This window comes from Durio zibethinus, chromosome 27, assembly GCF_047325235.1.
Source record: "Durio zibethinus cultivar Kanyao isolate XHJ-2024 chromosome 27, ASM4732523v1, whole genome shotgun sequence".
Classification (NCBI taxonomy): domain Eukaryota; kingdom Viridiplantae; phylum Streptophyta; class Magnoliopsida; order Malvales; family Malvaceae; genus Durio; species Durio zibethinus.
The window spans coordinates 500406-519204 of NC_143188.1; the positions used below are offsets into that span (position 1 = coordinate 500406).

An 18799-nucleotide genomic window follows, 5' to 3' on the forward strand; every position below is an offset into this window, starting at 1 on the left:
ATATGCACATGCACATGAATGACGTAATTAACAAAGTAAATAAATATGAATGAATAATAACACATATATACAAAAAGTTCAATTTTATTAGGCTTTTGGATAACACAAATTATTTGCTGGCCTGACTCTCAAAGTCTCCAGTGGAGTCGTCAAGCTGTCATAACGTCTAGATCCGGGGATCTATCGCTAGACATTGACTTAAGGGAGTCACCACCAATCTTTTTATCTAGGTGCGATTGGCCACCTAAAGAATCTGTCCTTTCAGGGAACACCTAAGTTTAAGGGTCCCTAAAAGAATAGGTTCAGGTCTAATAACCAGAACAGGGTTTGGGAGTTTGATTACGTGTGAGGAAGGTTATAGCACCCTCACAATGCCCATCAAAAGATGGTACCAGCTTAAACTTGTGTTATCCAATGAGCTTTAAAATTTTACCAAGTAATTAATTATTGAAAATTATTCTCAATTGACTCTAATACTTTTAGCAGAAATTTGAGAAAATTTCTTCACCTCAGGAGTATGCAAGAAAACTACTGTCTCACTTGCAGAGGCTCCATCGTCGGATTATTTAACATTAAAAAAAATAAAAATGAAGAAAAGAATGATTGTTTTTGTGCAGAAAAAATTGATACTCTCAACTTTTCCCCAAAATATTTTTAAAAAATTTTAATCTCGAGGAAAATTGATACTTTTAACTTTTTCCCAAAAATTCATTTTTGAAAACTTATTTTTAAGGAAAATTGATACTTTCAACTTTTCCCCCAAAAATATTTTTGTTTTTAAAAACTTTAATTTCGAGAAAAATTGATACTTTCAACTTTTCCTCAAAAATCCCTTTGAAAATTTATCTTTAAGGAAAATTGATACTTTCAACTTTTTCCCAAAAATATTTTTTTGAAAACTTTAATTTCGAGGAAAATTGATACTTTCAACTTTTTCTCAAAAATTTTTTTTTGAAAATTTATTTTTAAGGAAAATTGATACTTTCAACTTTTCTCCAAAAATATTTTTTGGAAACTTTAAATTCGAAGAAAATTGATACTTTCAACTTTTCCTAAAAAAAAAAACGTTTTTTAAAAATTTATTTTTAAAAAAAATTAATACTTACAACTTTTCTCTAAAAATATTTTTTGGAAAGCTTATTTTTAAGAAAAATTGATACTTTCAACTTTTCCTCAAAAATATATTTTTTGAATTTTATTTAAAAGAAATAAAAAAGAAAAAAAAATGAAATTTAAACCAGTAGCAAATGCTGGAATTGTTATCGAAGCTCCACCAGTACCAAAAATCGATGGCAAAGTTAAAAATGAAGGAGTGACAGATGAGCTAAAAAGAAATGGATTGATTAGTTACAGATGAACTAAATACTGAAGTTGTTGACGAAGTTAGGCCAAAAAGGCTTGATGATGTTGATTGAAAAGGATTTGATGTAGTAGTCGAGGTTGTACAACCTGTACTATTAAAAGATGGCAGTTTTAGGCTAAATGGAGTGATACTTGTGCTGCTGGAAAATGGATTTACAGACGTTTGACTGAATGTTGAAAAAGAGTCAAAAGGACTAGTAGGCGCAGTTGACACATCAAAGCCAGCCTTTTCAAAAGGTTGAGCAACTACCTGTGGTCCACCTTATCCTCTAATTGATAATCCTCCCATCGCAGCTCCTCATGACTTTTATCTTTGTAAACTGGCATTGCTGATATTGACCCCAGCTTTGCAGCTGGCTGTGCACTACTCCCACTATCTACTTCGGTTGTAAGTGTGTAAGGAGCCACTCTACTTCCCCCACGTTGGCCCTCAAATGGTGATTAGTCAAAGCTAGTATTTCTAGATGTTGGTACAGAAGATTGGGTTCCCAAAAAGAGAACTCGGGGCTACAAATGTGGTGGTTCCAAAAAGAGAACTATCGAATGTTGGAGTTAATTGGTCGAAAGCTAGGCTAGACCCAAAGCTGAATGAAGGAGTAGAAGATGCTCCAAAAGGAAGAGTGTTTGAAGCTTCAAAAATAGGAGGGATGGAACCCCCAAATGCAGAACTAGAAGAACCGAAAACAAGAGTGCCTAAAATGCCAAAAGCAGGTGTGCTTGATGCTCCAAATGTGCCCCCCTATTCCAAACACCTGGGCATTAAACACACCGAATGCAATTTCAGTGCTCTCAAATGCTGGACTTCCAGATGAGCCAAAGCCAAGGGTACCAAAGGCAGTGATGCTTGTGGAACTAAAGGCAGGAGTGCTCGTGGCACCAAAAGCAAAAGTATTGGAACTAAATGCAGATCAACTTGAACTAAAAGGTGTGGAGGAACTAAATATACCACTACTAAATGCAGGCTGTGATTGCTGTGTTGTGTTGGTTGGTTTGTATTGCTTGACAAAGAAAGTGCCTCATTTTTATTCTTTTCTTTGTGGTGCACGAAGGGAAAGGCTGAATCTTTTTCTTGGTTAAAGATCCTCAATACAATCGAGTCTTTGACTGAGATCAACCAATTGCCAAATTCAAATGGAACCAGGGTCCATCCAGACTAGATAATCAGCCTCTTCATCTGACCCTTGAAAGTAGGATTCTTTGATCAAATAAAGGAAGATAGCAATCACCCAAACTGTACCGCTTCAAGCAGCATCCTAGCAAGCAGGTTACCAGCTTTCATAAAGCAGCTCACGCCTTCTCGATACTACTCTAAGCAGTCCCCTTGCTAACAGAAGACTGAATCCTTTTTGACTCTACCTTTTTCCTCTCTTATTTGGATTCTTCTTCTATCTTTTCTCCTCCTTTCAACTTGTATATTCATTGTTGATATATAGACCCATGCTGATAGAGTTTCAATTCAATTCCAATTAGTCATCCAATGCTAAAGATTAGCATCTAGATAACAATCATCACAATCACCAAGCTTAATTTCAATCTTTCAGCTTTTTTTTTTCTTTTTTTTTAATTAATCAGATAATCAAAAGAAAGAAAAAAAATAAATCATAAAATAAAAATAAAAATGATAAATATGAAATAAAAAAAATCTAAAATAAAAATGAATAAAAATCCTTGCAACTGAGCTAGGATTAGTCTCAATTGACAAAAGATCCCAGACAAAATGGGGGGTCTACAGTGGTCAAAGGCTTTACATAATTAAAAGGTATTGACCTTGACTCCACCTTTTTTAGCCCTGTTGTTAAGGCCACCACTATTTGAATTATTCTTTCTATTACTGTTAGTAGAAGATGGTCCATTAGGCAATTAGATGTCAAAAATGCATTTTCATATGGCTAGTTGCATGAAAAAGTTATGGTACAACCACTAGGGTTTATGGACCTTAATCATCCCTATCATGTTTGTAAATTATATCGCTCTCTTTATGGTCTTCGCAAACTCCACGAGCTTGGTTTCAAAGATTTAGTTTTGCTCTTTATGCCTTTGGTTAGATCTTTTTATGTTCATATGGCATTCATTATTTGACATGATGCTACTTTTACTTTATGTTGATGATATCATTCTTATTGGTTCTTTAGTAAATGTTATTCATTCATTCATTTCACAGCTTTTTTTGCAATTTTCAATGAAAGATCTCGTTGATCTTCATTATTTTCTTGCAATAAAGGCATATCGTACACCTAAGCATTTGTTGCTGATACAAACAAAATATGTGTTTTCTTTACTTTCATGTTTAGGTATGGAAAACTCCAAATCTACTTCTATTCTTGTAACTACTGGTAAGAAGCTTTTTCTATATGATGGAACTTTACTTTCAGACCTATAACAATATCTCACTATTGTTGGAGCTTTACAATATCTTACCTTTATTAGATTTGACATTACCTATGCTGTGCAACAAGTCTATCAATTTATGCATGCGTCTCATGATATTCACTTTTAGGCTGTGAAATAAATCTTGAGATATCTTAAAGAAACTATCAATTGTGGTATTCAATTATTTCCTTGCACTACATCGAATCTGGTATGATATATTGATGCTGATTAGGCTGGTTGTCCAGACACTAGACATTCTACAATGGGTCATTGTATTTTCTTATATTCCAATCCTGTTTCTTGGTGTACTAGAAAGCAAGTTTTTGTTGCTCAATCTAGTACTGAAGCAAAGTATATGGCTCTTTCTATAGCTTTTTGAGATATACTTTGGATTTCTTATATATTGAATAAGGTTGGATTTCCTCTTGCACTACCTTGTTCTATACATTCTGACAATATGTGTACTACTCAACTTACTACCAACCAATCTTTCATGCTCGCACAAAACATATAGAGACCTTTTATCACTTTGTTCGAGACCTTGTTTGCAAGCATTTTCTTCAAGTCCTTTTCATATGTTCTCAATCACAACTAGCTGATACATTTACCAAGGGACTTTCTTTCTCAAATTTTCTTCTATTTTAAGAACAAGCTCTTGTGGAGTTCTCCCTATTAGAATATGTTATCAATAGTTGTACATTTAATTATATGTAAATATGCTTGTACTATCTCATAATATAAATATACATGCCGTAACCCTAAATGAGATAGGATAGAACATTTGTTCTTTACAAATTCGTTTCAGTCCATTTTGGGACCATTCATCTTGAGTCGCTTGAAAGCAGATGTGATGTAGCAACTCGTCCCAAAGATACAACGGGTATATGCTTTCTTACTCTTAGGTTTTTAATTAGATATTGAGTTTTGTTTTCTTATAGTTTGTAGATCTGTATTTGCGAAGTTATACTCATGGATTTATTTGGTTTCAATATGTTTTTTAAAAATAAAAATCAATTGTGAAATCGTCGTGAAATAGACTGCTAGGAAATCACTGTGACATCGTTGTGAGAGACTAAAAGAATTTTTAATATGAAGAGTTTTTTGTTTTTTCAATTTTCTTTGAGATTCTTCAGAGCTTGGCTTCAACGATTTATTTATTGTTCTATTTGATGATACTCTGCTGCTAAGGGAAACCTTCAGCTTTTGAAGCAGAAAAGCTCCATGTAGAATGCAAATCTTATTGAAAGTGAAACGACTTTTAGTTGATGTGTGGCGACAATTTCGTTTTGGTTGCTTAGTTTTACAAGCATTTGATTGGTTAAGCAATATGATGATAAAATGAAAGGAAATTAAAAAAAAATCAAAGCAGATCAATAAAATTTTTGTGAGCATTGTTTATTCTCGTTGCTTACTTCTAACTTGAAATATTTTTATGGAATTTGCAGTGCAGTTGTTAAGTTAGTTATTGATTCATTGTTTATAACTCACAGTGTTCAAGGTTTGGTTTGTTGTTCTAAGATACAAGATGCTTCCAACTTATTTTAGATCTGGGCTTCAAACCTTACATAAATCAATTGAAATTTCAAAAAGAACACATGAAAACAAACAAAAGTGAATGAAAATGTGAGCATAGCCCAATAATCAAACTCGAATGCTAGAAAGTACAATAAATCAAGCGCAGAAGTAATCTGAAGAAGGTCCAATTATGCCTGGATCTTCTCCCACTTGAGTGGCTTGACAACCTCCCAAGCGAAGTCTGGGTCATCCCGGCCAAAATGCCCATAGGCAGCAGTCTTCAAAAACCTGCCATTGCCCCCCCCTCTTAAGATCAAGATTGATAGCAATCATTCCAGGTCTGAAATCAAAGTTCTCCTTCACAATCTTCAGAATTTTCCTATCTGGTATCTTTCCAGTACTATATGTGTCCACAAATACAGATAAAGGCTCAGGCACACCAATGGCGTAGGAAACCTGCACAACACACCTCCTAGCAAGTCCATCAGCAACAATGCTCTTTGCAGCCTGCCTGACAATGTAAGCACCGCTTCTATCCACCTTGGTAGGGTCCTTCCCAGAGAAAGCACCACCACCATGAGCGCCCCATCCTTCATAAGTATCAACAACGATCTTGCGACCAGTGAGACCGGCATCGCCATGGGGACCTCCAATGACAAAACGGCCAGATGGGTTAAGGTGGAAAATGGTCTTCTCATCAAGGTACTTCTCAGGAATAACCGGCTTGATGACATGCTCCTTCAAATCAGCGGCAATCTTGTCATTAGTCACAGTCTCATCATGCTGAGTGGAGATGAGCACAGTGTGCACACGAACAGGCACCATGGCACCCTTATCGTTGTAATACTCAACCGTGACTTGAGTCTTGCCATCAGGCCTGAGCCAAGGGCAAGTTCCATTTTTGCGTACTTCAGTGAGGCGAGCACCAAGCTTGGTTGCCAAAACATGGCTCAGAGGCATCAATTCCGGAGTCTCGTCAGTGGCATAGCCAAACATATGGCCCTGATCACCAGCACCAATTTCCTCAGGGCGCTTAGTGAGATGGCTGTGAACACCTTGGGCAATATCAGGGCTTTGTTGCTCAATGTTAACTAGCACTTTGCAGTTGTCAGCATCGAGACCCACATCATTCAGATGTGAAACCGATGCCACGGCAGGTGTCACGCACGATCTTCTCGTAGTCAACGTTGGCTTTGGTAGTGATCTCGCCAAAGACCATGACCATGTTGGTCTTGGTGCAGCTCTCACATGCTACCTTGCTTTCAGGGTCCTGTGCCAAGCAGGCATCGAGGACGGCGTCGGAGATCTGATCACAGAGCTTGTCAGGATGTCCCTCGTTCACAGACTCCGAGGTGAATAGGAAGGTAACCATCACGTAATTTCTGCAAAACCAATTTTTTATACCCTTAATTCAACTTAAAAAATATGCTAAATAATGTAACAAGAAATCTAATTTTCAAAAGAAATGACTAAATTCACAACAAAAATAAAATAAAAGGCTACCAGATCTGCAACTCTAAAGCATCAGCTTCACAGTACTACTTACAGGCAGCATAGAGACATATATGTAACAGAAAGAGTTAAAAAGCAAACCCGAAATGGCAACGATAATTTAGTATTTCATAGGAAAAATGTTACGCCTGAAGCAATAATCACAATAATACAGAAGCAATAGACAACAATCAATAATCAAATGCGCAGGAAAAATAAAGCACATCAAGATTTACGTGGAAAACCCTCCAGTGTAGAGGAAAAAACCACGGGCCACCAGAAAAATCTTCACTATCAAATAATAGTTATACAAAGTTCTTCTTTAGCTAAAACTAGAGCTAATCAACAACTAGAGAAACAATTGGAGAAATCTCACCAAATAAGTGACTCAACAAATACACCCTGGATTTGTTCCTAGAGAGCTTCAAACCCGATCTTCACTGTTCAGAATGTATAACTCTGAATCATAAACCTCCTGACAAGGTTCCAACTCAATCGGACCACGGATCGACTTCTGTTTAACCAACTCTCCCTTCTCCTGTTTCTCTCTCTGCTTTTCCTGGCTTTTCTTCTTTCTCTGCTTGGTTGTCGACACACACATAAAACAACCCCACCTCTTTTTTATTAAGTAGCTAGGGCTCTGTGTAAAATAAAAGATCAAGGCCCATGGCCTTTACTTGGTCCAAAACCACTTACATGGGACTGGACCCCATTTTCCTAACAATCTCCCCCTCCAGTCCCATTAGAAGGAGATTCATCACCATAGCAATTTCATTTGGAACTTACCTTGGCCAGGGAACTCATTCCGGCCAAGTTACTGCAAAGCTCAAGCTTTTCCCTGGGAAGTATCTTAGTCAACATATCTGCCACATTTTTATCAGTATGGACTTTCTTCAATAGCATCTGCTGTTCTTCAATCACTGAACGTAACCAATGATATCTAACATCAATGTGCTTTGTTCTAGCATGGTACATGGTATTCTTACTCAAATCTAAAGCACTCTGGCTATCACAAAATACCACATACTCTTTCTGATTCAACCCTAATTCAAGAAGAAAACGTTTCATCCAAAGCATTTCTTTACATGCTTCAGTTGCTGCAATATACTCAGCCTCTGTAGTTGACAAAGCAACACACTTCTGCAACTTAGACTGCCAAGATACAGCTCCTCCTGCAAAAGTGAACAAATACCCTGAAGTAGATTTCCTACCATCAAGATCGCCTGCCATGTCAGCATCAGTAAACCCTTCTAGAACTGGTTGTGAAACTCCATAAGTCAAGCACATTTTTGAGGTACCCCTCAAATATCTAAAAATCCATTTCACTGCTTCCCAGTGAACCTTTCCTGGATTAGAAAGAAATCTGCTCACTACACCAACTGCATGAGCAATGTCAGGCCTTGTACAAACCATAAGATACATTAAAGAACCGACTGCAGAAGAATAAGGAATACTAGACATAGCTAGTTGCTCTTCCTTAGACACTGGACAAGATTTCTTACTTAGGTGAAAATGGTTGGCAAGTGAACTACTAACTGATTTAGCATGTTGCATGTTGAATCTACCAAGCACTCGTTCAACATACTTTTCCTGTGACAACCACAGCTTTCCAGCTCTCCTATCCCGGATAATGTCCATACCAAGAATCTGCTTTGCTGGACCTAAATCTTTCATATCAAAAGACTTAGACAATTGTTCTTTCAACCTGCAAACCATACTAGCATCTTGTCCTACAATCAACATATCATCAACATATAATAATAGGATAATGAAGTTACCATTAGGGAATTGTTTAATATACACACAAGAATCCGCTGCTGTTCTTTTATAGCTATGACTCACCATAAAGGAATCAAACTTTTTGTACCACTGTCGCGGAGCTTGTTTCAAGCCATACAAGCTTTTCTTCAATTTGCAAACTAAATACTCTTTCCCTTTCACTTCAAAACCCTCAGGCTGATTCATATAAATATCCTCCTGCAAATCACCATGCAAAAATGCAGTTTTAACATCAAGTTGCTCAAGCTCAAGATTCAAACTAGCTGCCAATCCCAGTACCACTCGAATAGAACTCATTTTTACAACTGGAGCAAAAATCTCATCAAAATCGATGCCTGGTTTCTGAGAAAAACCTTTTACTACCAATCGAGCTTTGTACCTCACTAGTTTGTCACCATCCTTTTTCAACTTGAACACCCATTTATTCTTTAATGGCCTCTTCCCTGTTGAAAGTTTAACAAGATCATAAGTACCATTCTTTCGCAATGACTCCATCTCTTCTTTCATTGCTTTTAACCAGTGCTCTCTATCCGGAGTAGCCTGCACATCTTGAAAGCTTTCTGGCTCCCCTTCACTAGTAACTAAAATAAAATTTAAACTTGGATACCTGGTAGATGGCCTGCGCTCTCTAGTAGATCTCCTAGGCTGAGACTCTACATCACTTGATGCCGAAGGTAGCTCCCCCTGCTCAACACTCTCAGGTAGAGAGGATTGCTCCCCCTGCTCAAAACTAATAGCATCTGGCTCATCACCAACTGTAGCTGGCTCATCCATATCCCCAAGTTCTGTTTCTGGCTCATTTTCACCATCTGTGGCTCTTTTCTGTGAAATCTCTGTCGGTGTTGAAACATCACACTCAACAGTAACTCGTGTAGTCTTCTCATTTTTCTCAAGGTCTGCTATGGTTTCTTTTTCATGAAAGACCACATCTCTGCTTCTGACTGTCTTTCTCTTTACTGGATCCCATACCCTGTAGCCAAATTCCTCATCACCATATCTTACAAACACACACTATGTAGCTTTACTGTCAAGCTTTGATCTCTGCTCTTTCGGCACATGCATGAATGCTTTACACCCAAAAATTTTCAAGTGAGAGTATGAAGCATCTTCTCCTGTCCACACTCTTTCTGGAATGTCAAAGCCCAAAGGAACTGATGGTGACCTGTTAAGTAAATAATAAGCTGTGTTGATTACTTCACCCCAGAATGGCTTTGGTAATTTTGCCATCCTCAACATACATCTGACTTTTTCCACAATGGTGCGATTCATTCTTTCAGCTATACCATTATGCTGCGGTGTTCCAGGTTCTGTCCTCTCATGCCTGATCCCATGCTTTGAGCAATACTCTTCAAAGCTTTTAGATGTGTATTCCCCACCATTATCAGTTCGAATACACTTCAAGGGTAACCCTATCATCCTTTCAATCATGGCATGAAATTTTTGAAAATACTACAGTACCTGACTTTTATATTTCAACATATACACCCAAGTCTTACGTGAAGCATCATCAATAAAAGTAACAAAATATCTGCTACCACCTAATGACTCAACCTCAATGGGACCACATACGTCAGAATAAATTAATTCCAATCTATTTTCTTTTCTCTGAGAACTTTTACGAAAAGAAACTCTATGATGCTTACCAAACAAACAATAATCACATGAATCGAGATACATACCTTTGGTCAAGGGAATGAGAGAGTGCCTTGCCAAAACCTGTAACCCTTTTTCACTCATGTGTGCCAGCCTCCTGTGCCACAAGTTTGCTGAAGCATCATTTTCAACGGTATTTACCTGGTTACCGTTCAATTGCATCCATGTCTTATACATTGTGCAGCATAGTTTTCCCCTTGCAACTACCATAGATCCTTTGAGAAGCCTCCACTGTCCATTCTTTTGTCGGCTTTCATATCCCTCCTTATCAAGGACATTAATAGCAAGCAAGTTCATTCTCATATCTGGAATGTGTCTGACATCCCTTAAAGTCAACATGCAGCCTGTACTAGTTTGTACACTAATATCACCAATCCCAACAATCTGCGACACACTCTTGTTTCCCATCTTGGTACAACCAAAGTCTCCTGCTTTGTAAGTTGTAAACAACTCTCTCTTAGGAACACAATGATATGTCGCTCCTGTGTCAACTATCCACTCAATGCCGGGATCACTAACATGATTACAATCACCATGTGTACAAATCAAAGTAATTGAATCACTATCTGAATTCACTGCTGCAACATTGCCATCATCTGAACTCTTGCCTTTCTCATCTTTTCGCTCTTGCTTCAAGATTCTACAATTTCATTTTATATGACCCGTCTTACCACAATGGAAACACTTCACTTTACCTCTAGATTTGGATCTATGTTTAGACTTACCACGGCCTTTTGAGTCCTGACCTCTGTCGATGTTTTTACCCCTGTTCTCTGTGACCAGAGCTTGATTCCCAGGGTCTACATCTTTTCGCCTCGCTTCTTCATTAAGCATACTGTCCTTTACCATCTCCAATGTCACCTTATAATCAGGAGCTGAATTAAGAACAGTCACAACTAGAGTATTCCAGCTGTCTGACAATGAACCCAAAAAAAATAATGCCTTCATTTCATCATCCATTTTAAGCTCCATAGTAGTCATCCGATTAAATATATCTTGAAAATCACTCAAGTGCTCTGTAACAGATCGTCCATCCCTGTACTGTAAAGTTGCAATCTTTTTAACAAGCATAACTTTATTCATACCTATTTTTTTCTCATACAATGCTGCCAATTTTTCCCAAACAATGTGAGCATCTGACTCCTGCGCTACATGATGGAACACACTGATATCAACCCATTTTTTTATTGTAGCCAGCGTCTTTCTACCTAGCTTCTTCCAGCTTTCATCTTTCATATCTGCTGGTTTAGCCGAATCACCCAATACTGGCTCATACAAATCTTTACAGTATAGATGATCCTCCATCATAGGCTTCCAAATTGAATAATTCGATGCTGTCAATTTTATCATGGAACCTGTATCACCCTCCATGATCTCAAACAGAATTTACTTCTATCCTAGGATGCTTCTGTATCGATGTTTCAAAATAACCCTCACTCTGATACCACTTGTTACTCCTGAAGCAATAATCACAACAATACAGAAGCAATAGACAACAATCAATAATCAAATGCGCAGGAAAAATAAAGCACACCAAGATTTACGTGGAAAACCCTCCAGTGTAGAAGAAAAAACCACGGGCCACCAGAAAAATCTTCACTATCAAATAATAGTTATACAAAGTTCTTCTCTAGCTAAAACTAGAGCTAATCAACAACTAGAGAAACAATTGGAGAAATCTCACCAAATAAGTGACTCAATCAATACACCCTGGATTTGTTCCTAGAGAGCTTCAAACCCGATCTTCACCGTTCAGAATGTATAACTCTGAATCATAAACCTCCTGACAAGGTTCCAACTCAATCGGACCACGGATCGACTTCTGTTTACCAACTCTCCCTTCTCTTGTTTCTCTCTCTGCTTTTCCTGGCTTTTCTTCTTTCTCTGCTTGGTTATCGACATACACATAAAACAACCCCACCTCTTTTTTATTAAGTAGCTAGGGCTCTGTGTAAAATAAAAGATCAAGGCCCATGGCCTTTACTTGGTCCAAAACCACTTACATGGGACTGGACCCCATTTTCCTAACAAAAAATACGAACTGGGAAGTGAATGACCCTCATACATAATCAAAAACCAATAACATACAAAGTGAAGTGAAATAAAAGAGAAAGGAGAGAGTGGGTACCCTTGCTGCTGTAAGAGAAGAAAAGGTATGAATTTTGTTATGCGGTCGTTGAAATTGAATGTAAGAGGAGAGAAAATGAGTATTAGACTTAGGCGAGTTCTAAATTGAGGTGGAAAGAGTATATATAGATGCACCATGACTCTGTAATTTAGAAAAAATCCATGGTAAAAGTCCCTAACTCGGTAATTTAGAAAAATAGAGGTAAAAGTTCCCAACTTTGAGGTCCCTTTCAATAATCCGTCTAGAAGTATCCATGCGGAGAAGTATCCATGCGGAGGTCCTTAATTTTCAACAATCCACAGAGAAGAGAAGACAACTTGGGGCAGAAAGAGGGTATACATTTCAACATGTTTAAATGGATGGATTGTCAAAAAGGACCTCGGGTGCTTCTCTTTGGTTATCATCAACCGTCAGATTCAAATCTCACCACTAAACCTCATTGAATCTATTTTCGGGCAGTTTCCTTCTCTTCTCTTCTCTTTGCTTACACTGCCTATATATAATCTCTTTCTACCCCTTCTCTTGTCTTACATTGCCCATGTATACTGTTGCTAATATATACTCTCTTTCTACCACAAGTTTGAACTCGTCTAAGCCTAAATTTTCGGGATAAGGTCAGTTAATAATTATTATTAGATTTATATAATTAAATATCAATCATTAATTAAATTTTAAAATAAAGAAAGGTAAAATTTGCTTATCACCTTTGAGGTCCCTTTCAACAATCCACGTAAGAGTATCTACGCCCTTTCAAGTTTAAATGGATAGATCGTAGAAAAGGACCTCGCGGGCTTCTCTTTGATTATCATCAACCGTCAGATTGAAATCTCACCCACCAAACCTCGTTGAATCTATTCCGGGCAGTTTCCTTCTCTTCTCTTCTTCTTGCTTACATTGCCTATATATAATTTCTTTACCCATTCTCTTGTCTTACATTGCATATGTATACTGTTGCCTACATATACTCTCTTTCTACCCCAAGTTTAGAAATCTTTCTACCCCATGCTTAGAACTCGCCTAAGCTTAAATTTTCGGGACTTTTATAATAAGTTTTTAAGTTTTTTAATCTTACAAAGTCAGTAAATAATTATTATTAGATTTACATAATTAAATATCAATTATTAATTAAATTTTAAAATTAAAAAAAAGGTAAAATTTGCTTATCAACTTTGAGGTCCCTTTCAACAATCCATGTAAAAGTATCCGTGTGGAGGTCCTTAATTTTCAACAATCCACACGGAAGAGAAGAGAAGGTAGCTTGGGGCAGAAAGAGGGTATATATTCGGAGGTCCTTTATACTGTTGCCTAAACATACATTTGGAGCTCCTTCGTACTGTTGCCTATACATTGCCTATATATGATTTCTTTCTACCCCTTCTCTTGTCTTACATTGCACATGTATACTGTTGCCTACACATACTCTCTTTCTACCCCAAGTTTAGAACTCGCCTAAACCTAATTTTTTGGGATTTTTATAATAAGTTTAAGTTTTTTAAGTGTAAAGCCTCCAATCCACGTTAAAAGAATTGTATAAATATGATATGATATATAAAAGGCAAAAGACCTATTAATAAATAATTCAACTTTTAATAAGGTTCGCATCTACTATTTGTTTGGCCAAAACTTGATTGAGAAAAAAGAAACTTATTTATTGTAATGCCTCTAATCCCATATTAGAAGAATGTGTGGATATAATATAATATATAAGTTGAGACTTAATCGCAAACTTGTGAGGCATTTTTTATGGGATAAAATCATAAGACTTTTAGATCAAAGCGGACAATACCTTACAGGTTAGGTGTGGATCTTTACAAATAGTATCAAAGCAGTTACCAGTCGACGACAAAAATTAAGCACTATATTGTGAGAGTTACTAAATGTTACATAGTGGAGCTATGAGAGTCACTAAGTGTTACACGGTGGGGAGCCACATCTAGGCGATGAAAACTAAATGCTATATTGTGAGAGTTACTGAATGTTACACAGTGGGCTATGGGAGTCATTAAGTGTTACACGATAATGAGCCATATCTAAAATCCCAATGTCTTGTGTGATTTTGGTCTTATGGTTGGACTCAGCTTGATTTGAACGTCAAGTTTTAAAGATGAGAAGATTCCATTTGTTAAGACCAGCACTAATCCTACGAGGTATTGTCCGCTTTAATATGAAGATCTCACAGTTTTGTCCCATAAAAGACGCCTCACAAGTTTGAGATTAAGTCTCAACTTATATATCATACCATTTCTACATATTCTTCTAATGTGTGATTAGCGACATTATAATCTTTTCACCTTTAAAGCTTGACATCTCTGAAAAGATTTCATTTATGGATATCAGCACCAAACCTGCAAGGTATTATTCGGCTTGACGTCCTGGAGAGATTCCATTTGTGGATATCAGCACCAAATCTATAAGGTATTATTCATTTTGACCTAAAGATCTCATCGTTTTATCGTACAAAAAGAGCCTCACAAGTTTGAGATTAAGTCTCAACTTATATATCATATCATATCCACACATTCTTTCAATATGGGATTAAGGCCGTTACAATCTCTTTACCTTTAAAACTTGACGTTCCTGTCAAGTCGAGTCCAACCACAAGATCAAGATCACACCAGACATTGAGATTTTAGAGGTGCCTCACTACCGTATAACATTTAATGAGTCCCATAGCCCCATTGTGTAACACTTAGTAACTCCCACGATGTAACACCTAGTTACCGCCATCTTCCCACCTTTAAAGCTTAACTTCCCTTTCAAGCCAAATCCAACTACAAGATCAAGATCACACTAAACACTGTGATTCTTGAGGTGGCTCACCACCGTGTAGCACTTAGTAACTCCTATAGCCTCATCTATAACACTTAGTAACTCTCACGATGTAGCACCTAGTTGCCACCACCAACTGATAACTTTGCTTTGATACTATTTGTGGAGACCCGCACCTAACCTATGAGATATTATCTACTTTAACCCAAAAGTCTCATGGTTTTGTCTCACAAAAAGCGCCTCATAAATTTGAGATTAAGTCTCAACTTATATATCATACTACATCCACACATTTTTCCAATGTTGGATTAGGGCATTATAATGTATAAGTTGAGATTTAATCCTAAACTTGTAAGATATTTTTTGTAAGATAAAATCGTGAGACATTCAAGCCAAAACGGATAATATCTCACAGTTTGGGTACGAGTCTCCACATTTACTCTTACAATAAGATCAGTAAATAATTATTATTAGATTTATATAATTAAATAGAAATCATTAATTAAATTTAAAATAAGGAAAGGTAAAATTTGCTTATCAAATAATGAGATTATAAAACAAAATTTATAAAATTCTATTCATAATTTAAATAATTTACACTTTATGTAATAGTTTTTTTATTTTTCACTTTATTACATGTTTATGATTTCTTAAAAATAAAAAAAATAAAAAATATTTCTTTTTAAAAATTTTAATACAAATTGGTATCTTTGAAAATAGCTAAAAAGTATTATAAAAATAATTCTAAAAAATTTTTAAAATATTAACATAAAAATTCTTTTAAAGAAAAAAAATTAAATTCAAAAAATTTATATTTTAAATGAATAAAAATTATTAAATCAAATGAGAGAAATAATAAAATTTATATTAATATGTATAAAATGTGATAAAATGTTGTAACACATTAAAAAACGAATTATAAAAATTTTAAATATAATTAAATGTAAGAAAAATCGTTCAAAAAATTATTTTAACATAAATAATTAAGGTAACAACATAAAATTTAAATTAATTATTTTTCTTATAAATATATAAGAAAATTGTTAAAAATACATTTAAGGATAAAAATTAATGTAAAAGAAATGATATTTTACAAAAAAAAAATTCATCAAAAATTTATTAACGTAAATATGTGAGAAGAATCGTAAAATTTGTGTCATTTAGTGTAAAATAAATTAAAAGTACTGTAACATCTAAGACAAAACTATGATAATTCAAAGCTTAATGAAATGTGAGAACAATCGTAAATATATATTATAGAAATGCAAATAATTAAACTAGCAACATAAAATTTTAATTAAATATTATTCCTATAAATATATAAGAAAAATATCTACTAAATAAAAAATATATAGATAACATGATAGGTGAGAGGAAATATAACATTTGCATCATTTAATAAATAAGAAGTGTTATAACACATAAAAAAAGAACTATGACAATTTTAAATGTATTGGAAGCAAAAATAAATGTAAAAATATATTATCGCAATGTAAATAATTATGATGCTAATATAAAATTTTAATTAATTATTATTTATATATATAAAGAAAATAGTTATAAATTAAAAAATAAATTGATAATGTAAATAATTGTGAAAAAACGTAAAATTAGTGTCATTTAACGTAAAATAGGTAAAAAAATATTGTAACACACTAAAAAAGAGTTATGACAATTTTAAACATAATAGAATGTAAGAAAAATCGTAAGAAGATATTGTTGTAATGTAAATAACTATGTTGGCAATATAAAATTTTAACTAATTATTATTTTTTAAATATATAAAAAAATAGCTAAACATTGAAAAACAAATAGGTACTGTAAAATGAGTATTATTTGGTGTAAAACGAAAAAAAACATCACATTAAGAAAGAGTTATTACAATTTTCAACATAATTAAATATAAGAACAATCATAAAAATAAATTACTGTAATGTAAATAATTAAGTTGCCAACATAAAATTTTAGTTAATTATTTTTTAAAAAACATATTAGAAAAATACCTAAAAATTAAAAAACATATTGGTAACATAAACAAGTGAGAAGAAATGTAAAATTGGTATCATTTAGTATAAAATGGGTATGAATTGTCATAATATACTAAAAAATGTTATAACAATTCTAAATGTATAATGGAAAGTAAGAACAACCATATTAATATATTATTATAAGGTAAATAATTATATTGACAACGTAAAGTTTAATTAATTATTATTTTGTAAATATTTAAAAAATAAATAGAAATTAAAAAAGAAATTGATAAAGTAAACAAGTAAGAAAAACATAAAATTAGTATAATTTAGTGTCGAATAAGTAAGAAGTGTCGAACACATTAAGAAAAAAAAGTTATAACAATTCTAAATGTAATAAAAAAAAAACAATACTAATAAAATATTATTATAAAGTAAATAATTATGTAGATAATGTAAAATTTTAATTAATTATTGTTGCTATAAATATATAAGAAAAATAGCTAAAAATAAAAAAAAATAAATTGATAATGTAAACATGCGATAAATTTAAAATTAGTATCATTTTAGGTAAAATGGGTAAGTGGTGACGTAAACTATTAAAAAAGAGTTATGATAATTCTAAACATAATTCAAAGTAAGAATAATTATAAAAATATATTATTATAATATAAATAATTATGATAGTAATGTAAAATTTTAATTAATTATTATTTTTGTATATATATAAGAAAAATAGTCAAAAACTAAAAAATAAATTGGTAATATAAACAAGTGAGAGGAAATGAAAAATTAGTATTATTTGGCTAAAATGGTTATGAAATATCGTAACACATTAAGAAAGAGTTATAATAATTCTAAATATAATGAAAGGTAAAAACAACCATAAGAATATATTATTGTAATATAAATAATTATGTTGGCAATTTAAAATTTAATTAATTATTATTTTTTAAATATATAAGAAAAATAGCCAAAAATTTAAAATCAAATAAGTAGTACAAAAAGGTAAAAAAAATGTAAAATTAGTATAATTTGACGTAAAATAAGTAAAAAGTGTCCCAATACACTAAGAAAAAGTAATGACAATTCTAAACGTTATTAAAGATAAGAACAATCACAAATATATATATATATATATTATAACGTAAATAATTAAGTTGCCAATGTAAAATTTTAATTATTTATTTTTTATACATATAAGAAAAGTAGCAAAAAATTAAAAAATAAATTGATAACATAAACTAGTGAGAAAAAAAACATAAAATTTATATCATTTGACGAAAAATGGGTATGAATTATTGTAATACGCTAAAAAAAGTTATGATAATTATAAACATAATAAAAATTAAGAAAAACTGTAATAATATATTATTGTAACGTAAAACTTTAATTAATTATTATTTTATAAATATCTAAGGCAAATAACTAAAATTAAAAAAATAAATTGGTAATGTAAATAAGTGAGACCAAATGTAAATTACTACCGTTTAGCGTAAAATGGATAAAAAGTATTGTAACACATTAAGAAAGAGTTATGATAATTATAAACATAATGAAAAGTAAAAATAATCGTTAAAAGATATTATTGTAAAGGTAATAACTACGTTGACAATGTAAAATTTTAAATTTTTATTATTCTTGTAAATATATAAGAAAAATAGCTAAAATTAAAAAATAAATTGATAACATAAACAAGTGAGAAATAACGTAAAATTAGTATCATTTGAAATAAAATGGTTTAGAAATGTCGTAATATATT

At 33.5% G+C, this 18799-nt stretch overlaps 2 pseudogenes across 1 annotated transcript; both read right to left on the bottom strand.

The window, feature by feature from the left end:
* Window positions 1-1173: 1173 nt before the first annotated feature.
* LOC149510808 (uncharacterized) lies at window positions 1174-3215 on the bottom strand (annotated as a pseudogene).
* Window positions 3216-5286: 2071 nt separating this feature from the next.
* LOC111279927 (S-adenosylmethionine synthase 2-like) lies at window positions 5287-12524 on the bottom strand (annotated as a pseudogene). Its single transcript, XR_016334721.1, has 2 exons — window positions 12299-12524; window positions 5287-6629 (listed from the first exon to the last, which is right to left on the bottom strand). The product of XR_016334721.1 is annotated as an S-adenosylmethionine synthase 2-like (transcript).
* Between the last annotated feature and the right edge of the window lie 6275 nt (window positions 12525-18799).